The 12111-nt window shown below is 40.0% G+C and overlaps 1 pseudogene across 1 annotated transcript; it reads left to right on the top strand.

Moving 5' to 3' along the window:
• Positions 1 to 728: 728 nt before the first annotated feature.
• On the top strand, positions 729 to 9321 carry LOC311089511 (tripartite motif-containing protein 16-like; annotated as a pseudogene). The gene is made up of 7 exons: positions 729 to 738; positions 3336 to 3640; positions 3814 to 3909; positions 8021 to 8255; positions 8341 to 8491; positions 8605 to 8664; positions 8777 to 9321. The product of its transcript is annotated as a tripartite motif-containing protein 16-like (transcript).
• The last annotated feature ends 2790 nt before the right edge of the window (positions 9322 to 12111 follow it).

Here is a 12111-nt window from a genome sequence, read left to right as displayed (position 1 = left end):
AAGTCAAATTAGAACTTAAATTAAACCTTTCATAAACAGATGAGTCCATATTTTTTTAATTGGTGAGCGCAAGGCGTTATTGGTCATTCATTGTTTTTAAAGAGGTCTGAGATTAAAAACTTGCAAAATGTCAGTGTCACATGATCCTTCAGAAATCATTCTAATATGATGATTTGCTGCTAAAGAAACATTTATGATTATTATCAGTGTGACAAACTTTTTTTTTACGATGTAGGCTACAGTGTATTTCCTTAAGATAATGTGGTTTTCAACCCTTTTTTCCCCAAGGCCCCCCTATAAGGGAATATTCCAGGGCCCCCACAAGACTCTTATGGTTCTACATAGCTCCTCCATTTAACAAAGATGTTGTAGCCTATATCACCTAGCCTACATGTGCTATAGCACTTAAAGTAGTTCATCTATGATTACAAGCCAATGAACCACTTTTAGTGCTATTTATCACCATTTTTGTTTTGAATAGCCTGGTTTAGTAAGTCGGAATCTAGTAATTACGGTCATTCCAACAGCGCTGGCGTGAACGCGCCTGGATCCACCACCAGTGTGATCGTAAAGGGTTAATCACCGATCAGCAGCGCAACTAATCACCTTCAGATCGATCGAGGGATCATATTTGTCCGTCACTCAACTAATAAACACTCACAGAAAGCGCTGTTTGTGGTGATTTCTCCAGATACAGGTGAGATCAGTCTGACTGCATCCAGTCAATTATGAGTTCAGGTGTGATTTTAAAATGACCGTGTTATTCAAGTTTTAGTGATTATTCAAGAGATTATATTATTGATGTTTTTATGATAAACCGTAATGTTTATTAGTTTAAGTTTCGCTGACTAACAACGCGGTAGTTTGCCTTTAGAAAATGGCCTTTTAGAATATAGACTGATCGAAATGTTTCGTTTGATAGTAGCTATTATGTTTTAACCCAGACAGCAACATAGTATCAGCCCAGATCTGGCCCAAATCTGGTTCATGTGGATTCCACACGGTCCAGATGTGGGCCGGATCTGGGCCGACACTATGTTGCTGTCTGGGAATGGATTTTTTATTATTATTTTTTTTATAAAAAATTAAAGCATTTAGAGCAACATTACTGCTCAGATGTCATATTAGAAAGCGCAAGCTTTTGTGTCAGGTTGTAATGCGAAACACTAAATATAACTGTAAAATTACAAGGGGAATCTATCCAAGTGTTGGACAGTCGACATTTTATAAACACAGCAACAATATTATTCTTTAAAATGTAAAGTTAGTTGTATCTAGTGTTAATAAAATCTGCCAAAACGCACACAATTTATTCATAAAGTCTGTTTATTTAATCAAGAAAACACACGGAAGTGCATAATGAACAAAGGTCAATATCATGAGGACATGTCTTATCCAGTGCTTGTATTTTCAACGTAAACAAACGTAAAAAAAAAAAAACTCCATTAACTAACCAGTCTAAATAGCCTATGTCTATAGTAGGGGAGAACAACCTAACACTTTTAGATTTTTTCAGTTTGTGAAAATTCACATTTTCCCCTCCTTGATCTCATACATATTTATGTGGTTTTGTTTCATTAATACAGTGTATACTTTTTTTCTTGATTTACCCTAAAACAATGGAAGTGAAATGTGACAACATGCCCCATAGATGGGGCACATTATATGACAGCTTAAAATGTTATCTGATCTAATAAAAAAAATAATAAAAAAAAAATATATATATATATACAAGACAAACGAAAATATTTTGTCAATAAAATACAATTATTAACTTTTTCATATAAAATAATGGCATTTTTAATAATTAAAAATAAATTGAGTATTTTTTAATGTAATTTTTGAGTTTGACAACAAAAACACCACAAAACAGCTATACAGCATAGTTCAAAACATAATAATAATTAATAATTTCTGAACATTGACTGTCAGTCTTTATTCACCCTTTTCTCATGGTTTCTCAATATAATTCATACAAGTATAAAATAGAACATCATAGTTCTAATAGGGACACATTGTAACACAGTGTGACAACATGCCCCATCTGCGCAACTGGGATTTAAACCCTGCTAGTGTCTTCTGCTGGTTAGTGAAACATTAAAGAACTATCTCAACTGTTAAATAACAGATATAAGATTAAAATAATATCAGATTTGTCTCATTTTAAATAAACAAAAAAACAGAGATGAAAAATTAACTTGAGTAAGAAATTTACCTTTGCTGTGGTTAAATAAATGTTCAGTGATATCTTCCAATGATATAGTGTTGATATGGCAACTAGTAAATACACTAAGTTTCGCCATGCTGGCATGTGTGGAAAGTTTTAAACCATGTGTGTTACAACTAGCCCCGCGTTAGGGTATGCCCCAATTACCCCTATTTTTATTACAAGTGCCATAACAATACATTATATTTAATATATATAAGAATTTACCAAAAAATATTGTATGTGTGTGTATGTGTCTGAGAGTTCAGGAAAGCTTGACAGACAAAATAGTTGATTTAATTGGGGGTGTTATTTTCGTCACACTCAGTTACGAGGTATATTTTGGTATATTTACAGGTAGCCTATATTTTAAATTCACAATGGCACAATTTGGCAAAAAAAAAAAAAATGTATCAGTGGATTATCATCGGTCGTTTAACAGTATAATTAACAGACAGCGGTCAGATGTTAAATGTTTAGATAATATCCTATATTACCTCGCACACTTTGACCCTTAAAATTGAAGCATCAAGATTGAATTCGCACTCAGCTTCTGTGAACAGTAAATCCTCCCTTTGATTTGACTGGTCATCTAAACATTTTTTTTACTTGGATGAGAGCTGAAAGACCACTGAGGCGGACCACCCTAAAAAAAAAAAATAATAATAAAGATCTCATCCTAAAATGTCATCCTAATAACATTTAGAGCAGTGCCAGGCAAAGCAGTATCAAGAATATCAAATTTTGGGGATGTGTCCTCCTCAATGTCTACAGATATTGCGTTAATGCAAGCAGCATAGCACCAACTCAGCACTCCCTGAACACACAGAAGGTGATGTGGTGACTTTGTCCAGTTACAGGTGGGTGAGATCTGAGTCTGACCAAATCACCCGTGAGTTCACAGCTGTGAACAATTTCCTTTGTATTGAGGGTTTTATTTAAGTTTTAGCACCATTTATGGCATTTTAGATTAAGAGTCTCAATCTGAATGTTTGGAACACTGCAGTGCAGTTATAAACTAATTAACTTTTGTGTGCTCTCTCATTGTCTTTGCAGTGAAATGGCAGAAGCCAATATTTCAGTGGATCAGGACCAGTTCATTTGTTCAGTGTGTCTGGATCTATTGAAGGATCCAGTGACGGTTCCCTGTGGACACACCCTGGAAATAAACAGAAAGCAGTGAAGTCGTGTCTGGAGTGTCGAAGCACTTACTGTCAAAATCACCTTGAACAGCATGAGAGTCTCTTCAGAGGTAAAAGACACAATCTGATGGACGCCACTGGACGACTGCAGGAGATGATCTGCCCTCAACATGGTAAAATGCTGGAGATTTACTGCCGTACCGACCAGCGGTGTATCTGTGTGCTGTGTTTGGTGGATGAACACAAAAATCATGACAATGTATCAACTGCAGCAGCGAGGACAGAGGAACAGGTACTGCTTCATACTGGATCCCATGAGTGACAGTTAATGCTATTTCTTTCCACTTTCATCATGTGCTTTTGTCTCAATTAGGGTAATTGATATGATTAAATATGTTCATTTTTCTGTAGCATTTCATAATTTATTATTATTATTATTATTATTATTATTTCTGTTTTCTGCAGAGTTATTTGGAGGAGAAACAGAGAAACATCCAGAAGAGAATCCAGCAGAGAGAGAAAGATCTTCAGGCACTGAGAGAGGCTGTGGCGTCTCATAAGGTGAGTTTGGAGAAGAGAAGTTTCCTTTCTGTCGGTCATGTTCGACATTGTGTCAAAATGACAGGTTGGGGGTCATCCTTGGGAGCCACAATCACCTCTGGGAATATCAGAAAGGGCCAATGAAATTGGTGTGCAGAATCTACGTGCCAGGCCACGCCCCTTATAAACAGGTAAAGGTGGCCTGCATGCAAAGCACATTTCAGCTTTGTTCTTCGGAGCCCAAACTCTTGCATGAGAAGTGACTTCCCTTTCATCTCGTATGCTTGGCATACCGCACATACAGCGGTCTCTCTCGAGTGTGTACAGATAAGTGCAAGACAATTCCCCTGGGTGCTTCAGCGGCCTAAATAAGAAATGTCCTTTTCCAAGAATAAATTTTCTCTAAAAGAGTTCTTACACAGCGATTCAGTGGTGTCCTTTTCACCTCAGCCAGAGGCGAGGACGCTGCTGCACTGAGGCAGGAAATCACGACCCCTACAGCGAAGGATGCGGTAGAGCCTGTTCCCCCGGCCGAGGTGAAGGCATTTTACAGCCCCACTTCATCGTACCCAAAAAGGGTGGTGTGTTGAAACCAATCTTGGATCTGCTAGCACTGAATTGGCCCCTGCACAGGCTCCCATTCAAGAGGCTCACAGTCAGACGCATGCCACCATGACATCTGTCCCTGTCTCCCAGCGTTTTCACAAAGGTTGCGGAGGCTGCTCTTGCCCCATTAAGGGAGGTGGGCATTCAAAATACTCAACCACCTCGACGACTGGTTACACAGGAACATGATCTTCCAGCACCTAGCCTGATTGGGACTTCGAGTCCACTGGGAGTGAGCTCCCCCCTGCGCAGAGCATCTCTCCTCGGTGTAGAGTTGGACTCGGTGGCCTTGACAGCACATGTTTCTCAACACCGTGCTCAGTTTTCAGAGGCTCCTGGGGCTTATGACTTCCTCAGCCGTGGTCACGCTGCTGTGATTGTTACATATGAGACTGCTGCAGCATTGGCTTCAGGCCCGAGTCCAGAGATTCAAGGACACACCTTGCATGACCATCACACCGATCTGTCGCCATCTATTCAGCCCTTTGTCGGACTTTGATCTTCGCAACGGAAGTGAATCAAACAATCAAAACTAACTTAAGCTGGACAATGACTTTATTCTAGAGCTGCTGTAAAGCCAAAACAATCTCTCTTACTGTAATTTCCTATTATCACTGTAAAGCTGCTTTGAAACAATTCATATTGTTAAAAGCGCTATATAAATGGTGACCTGACTTGACTTTGTGTTTCTTGGGCAGGAGTTCCCTTAGAACAAGTGTCCTACATCATGTCCTACATCATGTCACGACAGATGTATCCAAGACAGGCTTGGGCCCCGTTTGCAATGGACATGTGGTCTCGGGGTTCTGGACAGGGCCCCACCTGCACTGGCACATCAACTGCCTAGAGTTGTTGGCTGTGCTGTTTGCCCTGAGAAGGTTTTGGCCAAGCACGTGTTAGTCTGCACAGACAACACAGCGAAAGTGGCATGTATAAATTGTCAGGGATCTGCTCTCGTCACGTTACAACTTGGCCGCCATCTCCTCCTCTGGAGTCAGCAGCAGCTGAAGTCACCTCGCACCATTCACATCCTGGGCGACCTCAATCGGGCAGCCGATGCACTCTCGTGAAAGGAGAATGTAGATTTCATCCCCAGATGGTCCAGCTGTTTTGGAGTTGATTGGCGACGCACAGGTAGACCTGTTTGGCTCTTAGGAATCCTCCCACTGTGCTCCGTGGTACTCCCTGACCTCGGCCCCTCTCGGCCCAGAAGCTCTGGTGCATAGCTGGCCTCGGGGCCTATGGAAGTATGCATTTCCCCCAGTGAGCTTCATTGCACAGACACTGTGCAAGGCCAGAGAGGAAAAACATCAAGTCCTAATGGTTGCGCCCCACTGACCCAACCAGACTTGGTTCTCGAAGCTCACACTCATGGCGTCAACTCCTCCCTGGCGAATCCCCTTGAGGAAGGACGTTCTTTCTCGGGGGCAGGGAACAATCTGGCACCTGCGCCCAGACCTCTGGACCTTGTAGATGCCATTCTTCAGGCATATCAGGCCCAAAATGTACCATGCCCACTCTGGATATTGCCTCGGCACCCTGTACTTCTCTGGCAGACATATGTAGAGCTGCGGGCTGGGCTACGCCCAAAATCTTTGTGGGATTTTACAATCTGCGAATGGAAGCAGTCTCGTCCCGAGTTTTCTGTGATAATCTGTAAGCTTCGGTTGAGCTGGCTGGGTGTAGTGGGTGTACTTTCCCTTCTCTGAGGTGATAGTTTGCCCTTTTTTCGGTCTAGGTGAGTTTCACTTGAATGGCAAACACTAGGACACCTTTCTCCATCAATTAGCACTCTTACAGTAGTTGAGTTTTGTGAAGGAACTCGCTACCAGGCCCATTAATCATGGTTTGTCCCTTTCCATGCGAGTCCTTGTAATCTGGCTACTACTGCAATGTAGTGGTTCCCTACAGTGACCCCATACTATGTTTTCTGCCACTGTTCAGTTTTCCTAGCGGTGAACCCAGTACCAGTCACTATGACAACCCAGCTAACAGACTTTTGTTATAAGAACGTTCTCCAAATATTCAGTGTTGGTTCTGGGAACATAAAAAAATTCCAGTTTTCTTGACGTTAGAGGAACGTGTTTTAAAAGGTAATATGTTCCTCAAACGTTCTTTCAACTTAATTTTGATTTAAAATTCAACATTCTAGGAAGGTTGATTTGTAACATTCCAAGAACATTAAAATGTCCAGGTTCCTTAATGTTACTAGAATGTTATTTTAAAGGTTATGATGATGTTCCTGAAACATTCTTTCAATAATCTTTCGAATGAGTAATAAGAACACAAACTACAACTTTCTTCAGCCACAGCTTTAGATGAACTGAAGATAAAAGACTTTAACTCTCTCAAGATCTGATTAAACAACTCCACAAACAGCATTACCAGCTTCACTTATTACTATACAGACTGACTTTATTTCTGTCACATCTACAGAAGATCTTATTGAGAATTAACAGAGGTTTAGATGTTGATGTCTTATTGAAAATGTTTTGTTTGAGGTCACCATCATGGAGATCAGTGTTTGCTTTAGTTGGGGTCTTGACCCTTGACTTTAATTTAGTTTGTTTTATCAGTAATTGCAGGTGTTTATGGAGAACATTTTCCACATGTTTACCTCCCCTTTGAGCAGGATGTGGTCTCTGTAGTGTCCCTTTCTCTCTGAGAAAGATAATGCTTCCCAGCGTTAACAACAAGGTGTACATAGCAGTACATTCTCTAAGCTTCGGTTTACTGCCTAAAAAAATTTAAAAAGAGACCCTACAGCTGCAGTGACCTCAGATTGGTGAGTAGATCTAAGGTCATTTACCCTGGGCGTTGGAAGGTTACGAATGAGTTTCATCACTTGTTGGCATGCAGAGGCTTGTCCACATCTTCACCACATTATCTTGTGACACGGTACAGTATTTATGCCGTTTAGTATAGGGACCCCCAACCTGTCGATTCAACATAACATCGAACGTGACCGACAGAAAGGGAACATAACGGTTATGCATGGTAAACCTCGTTCCCTGATGGAGGGAACGGAGACATTGTGTCCCTCCTGCCACAACGGTGTTTGGTGTTTTTAGCCCCCAACGGCGCCTTCCAGGCAGCGAGGGGATGGGTAGGTTTAAGGTTGAGGTTAGGGTTAGCTGCCTGGAAGGAGCCATTGGGGGCTAAAAACACCATCGAGCTGCCACAACTCTGTACTGACCACTGAATGGCCGAGACACTACCTTGGCTCCTCAGCAGGAAAGCTGAAATGTGCTTTGCATGCAGTCCACCTTATATACAGTTTATACAGGGCATGGCCTGGCATGCAAATTCTGCACACCAATTTCATTGGCCTTTCCTGATACTCTCAGAGGTGATTGGTGCTCCCAAGGACGACCCCCAACCTGTCAGATTGACACAACATCTCCGTTCCCACCATCTGGAAACAAAGGTGTACCATACGTAACTGAGATGTTTGGGTCTCAGTTTGGACTTTCCTCCAGTACTGGAGCTCTTCTAGATCACTGTGTGATGTGTGTGTGTGTAACAGCGCTCTGCACAGACGGTAGTGGAGGACAGTGAGAGGATCTTCACTGAGCTCATCAGCTCCATTGAGAGACATTGCTCTGAGGTGACGCAGCTGATCAGAGATCAGGAAAGATCTGCAGTGAGTCGAGCTGAAGAACGACTGGAGCGACTGAAGCAGGAGATTGATGATCTGAGGAGGAGAGACGCTGAGCTGAAGAAGCTTTCACACACACAGGATCATGTTCGTTTTCATCCAGGTAACAGAGATCTTCTCAAACATTGAGAATTTTAACAAGCTTCTGGAATTACAGCGAGTTTGTGTTTTTGTCTTTGTGTCTGTAGAGTCTGTTGTCTGTCTGTCTCTCTGGATCTGCAGACGACATCACTGTCAGTTCTCATCTGTCTTTCGATGATGTAGTGAAATCTGTCTCTCAACTCATAGACATACTGCAGCAGTTCTGCAGTGAGGTAATAGAAAACATATCTGGAAGAGGTAAATATTGATTTATTCTCAAAAAAGGGTTCAGCACCATTCATTAAATTATAAATAGTTTAATTTAATTTCTTCATGAGAATTAAACTACAGATGTGTTTTGGTGTCCATAGTGAAAATCGTCCAGGTCATTCTGTCTCCTGAATATCAGACCAGAGAGGAGTTTCTACAATGTGAGTTACTATGAAAACACACACAATGACTATGGAAAGCCGTTTTAACATTTAATCCTTAAAAGTTTTATATTTATCTCCATTATTTCAGTTATATATTTATCTCCTTTAGATTCCCGTCTGTTGATTCTGGATCTGAACTCAGTGAATAATAGACTCCGTCTGTCTAAGAGAAACAAACTGATCACTGTCACTGACACAGATCAGCCATATCCTGATCATCCAGACAGATTTGATTGTTGGTGGCAGGCGATGTGTAGAAAGAGAGTGACTGGACGCTGTTACTGGGAAGTGGAGTGGAGCGGTTGTGATGGGAGATCAGGAGTGTCTATATCAGTGACATATAAGAGCATCAGCAGGAAGGGAAATAGTCGTGAGAATGTATCTGGGTGTAATGATCAGTCCTGGAGTTTGTTCTGCTCTCCAGACTACTGTTCATTCTGGCACAATAACATTGGGACTGTTCTTCCTGTAGTCAGTGTCTCCAGTAGAATAGGAGTGTATGTGGATCACGGCGCAGGGATTTTGTCCTTCTACAGCGTCTCAGACACAATGAGTCTCATCCACAGAGTCCAGGCCACATTCACTCAGCCGCTCTACGCCATGATTGGATTTGATAATCATTCATCCGTGAAACTGTGTCGTCTGACCAATTAAATCATACATAGATTCTATATATTATTTCGTCATATCCACTTCTGAACTGTTAATAATCACAGATATATTAAGAGTAAAACTTCTCCTCCGATTAGTATAATGGCTGTAATGTGAGAACTGATAATGAATATTGAAAAATGTAAAAAGTGAACATGTGGAGTTGTTTTTTAAGGAGGTATTTCTACCTGATTCTACCTATAAATTCTAATTGTCTTCTTGTAACCTACTTCAATCAGTTTTATGTAACATAAAACAAGGGAATGCTGTTTTACCTTAATTGAGTTACATTGACCCAACATACAATTGCCAATAAAACTCAGGATGGACACATTTGACTCATGCACGCCTGCTCCTTGCTGATTGGTGAATTTCGGTTTAATAAACACATTATGTTGCACTGAATTGACACAATTGAAAGCGCTACTCTTCAGAATGGTAACCACAACATTCAATAACAAACTCCTCTAAATGTCCAATATAACTGAACATTAAACATTAACAGAAACTACCAACATCTTTCCCTTTACTGAAAAACACACAAAATAACTGTGCTGGACTTCGGTTTAAACAAGGACTTTAATTTTGAGTTTTCCTTAGTTTTCCAATGGTTGCCTGTTTTAAAGAAGAAGTAGGCCATATTCCTTCAGTGCTTTAGTTGTGCTAGGTGCTCCATGTTTGTGCAGACATCCAGCTTCATCTTGCCTATCCTCAAAGCCCTTTGAAATGCAATATCTGTAAGTGACTGTTTGATTTTGTTTAGTTAGCATTATGAGTACGTTATTGCTATGCTATGTAATGTAGCATTTAATTCAACATGTTTGTTACCTTTTTCTACACAAGTTTGCAAAGTATTATTCTATGCTGTTGATATACAACTGTATTGTTGTTGGGTCTTTGCCTTTTGTGTTTGAGAATGCTCATTCATTTGATGATTTATCTATTTTGTGGAATTCATGCTTGTGTATTTTCTCTTCTTTGTAGTTTCACACTTTTCATGATTAAACTTCATAAATTGCAGCTTCGTGGAGTTTATTGTGAAAGTGTTTAGCAGCTGGATCAATTGAAACAGTGAGGCCAGTGACAATAGCACTTAATCCTTAAATTTACTCTCCTTATGCAGTCCCTTGAAAACCATGCTGGGAACTACAGATCCACTTGCCAGGGCTGCATTTTTGAAAAGCATCATGAGCAAAGTTGATCATAGAGACCATTGATGAATGTCATGTAGTTGACACGAGTCACAACTATACTGCCCTCTGTAGTTCTGGTGCAGTTCATAGTGCACATGTGCAAACACTGATCACTTTTTTTTCTTTTTTTTTTTGGCCAATAAAACATCAACACCTAAACCTCTGTTCATTCTCAATAACTTCTGTAGACATCTGACAGAAATAAAATCAATCTGGTTTGTAATAAGTGAAGCTGGTAATGCTGTTTGTGGAGTTGTTTAATCCTTCTCTGCTGAGATCTTCACAGATTTAATGCCTTCTTTTATCTTGAGTTGATTTCATCTAAGGCTGTGTTTGAAGTCAGTTGTAGTTCTTGTAGGGTGTTTCTCAAACAAGAATGAAGGATGCATCGGATGTATCCTTCGCTGCCTTAAAGCACCCACCTTAAATTCACGAAAATAAATGGACAGAAAATGAGTCGGTACTAGGAGTGTAACGGTTCTCGGTAAAAAAAAAAAAAAAAAAAAAAAAAAAATCGAACCATACCGTTCTCCATGGGACGCACTTGCACCGCGGTTGATCTCAAATCTGATGACGCATCTATAATATGGTTTGTTGAAAATAACAATGCGAATCTGTGCATTATGTCTTAAAGAGACAGCAGCCTGCTGTCTGTTTTTAATGTTAATAAAACAACAAAAGACAAGGAAATCACTCACTGCTCTTGATTTAATTGCATTTGTAACTTTAATAAGGATTCATCTTTAATGTATACAGTCAAATATGCGATGTTATTTTACATTTGATTACTTTATTCTATTTCTGTACCTGCAAACTAATGTTAGTAGACCTACCTGAAAAACCTGAAAAGCACTGTTTATTTTATCAGTATCTTTGCTCTATTTTATTTATTTGTGCTTTTGCTTGTAGTTATTTTTTTTATGACAGTAGGCCTAGTCCTTTTTTCCTTGAACATAGCACATACCGAACCGTACCGAAACCGTTAACCTAAAACCGTGATACAAACCGAACCATGAGAAATGTAAGACAAAAATAATGTTTTCAGACATGAAAGCATAGATATTTTGTTTTGGTGTAAATTAATCGCTATCACTAAACTGACAATAATGTAAGCCACTGGGAGACAGCAGATGGGTGTCATTCACTGTATTGCATTAATAGAAAACCAGTTAATCTTAAGATTTGTAATACAAAGCTTTTATCCAAAATTAAGTTTTAATAGTATTTTCGTGCCGTGAAAGTGGGGGCAGGAAGATGTGTGACGTAGCCATGCACACTTACTAGACCGTCTCATTCTAGCATTTAATTGCTGAGGAGGACACTAGCCTCAGAAAAACTGAACTAGGAAGGACACAATCTTGGAAGGGTACAGCCTTCTGTTTGACAAACACCCCTTGTGTTTCTCTTTTCTTCAGTGATACTGCTTGTTAACAGCAGGTGCTCAATCATCACTTAATTAATCTCTTAATTATCTCATTAACTTTAATATTGCTTCGGTGTTATTAGGTAGAGACACACAAAACCAACACCAAAGAACTAGTGCTTATAAAAAAATCTAACTGTGTTGTCCCCTCACTTTGCCTGCATTGGAGGAAAAAAA

This window comes from Abramis brama (genome assembly GCF_963993115.1).
Source record: "Abramis brama genome assembly, chromosome: 9".
NCBI lineage: Eukaryota > Metazoa > Chordata > Actinopteri > Cypriniformes > Leuciscidae > Abramis > Abramis brama.
Note: the sequence above shows the minus strand (reverse complement) of the source record. Positions and strands in the feature narration are given on the sequence as shown.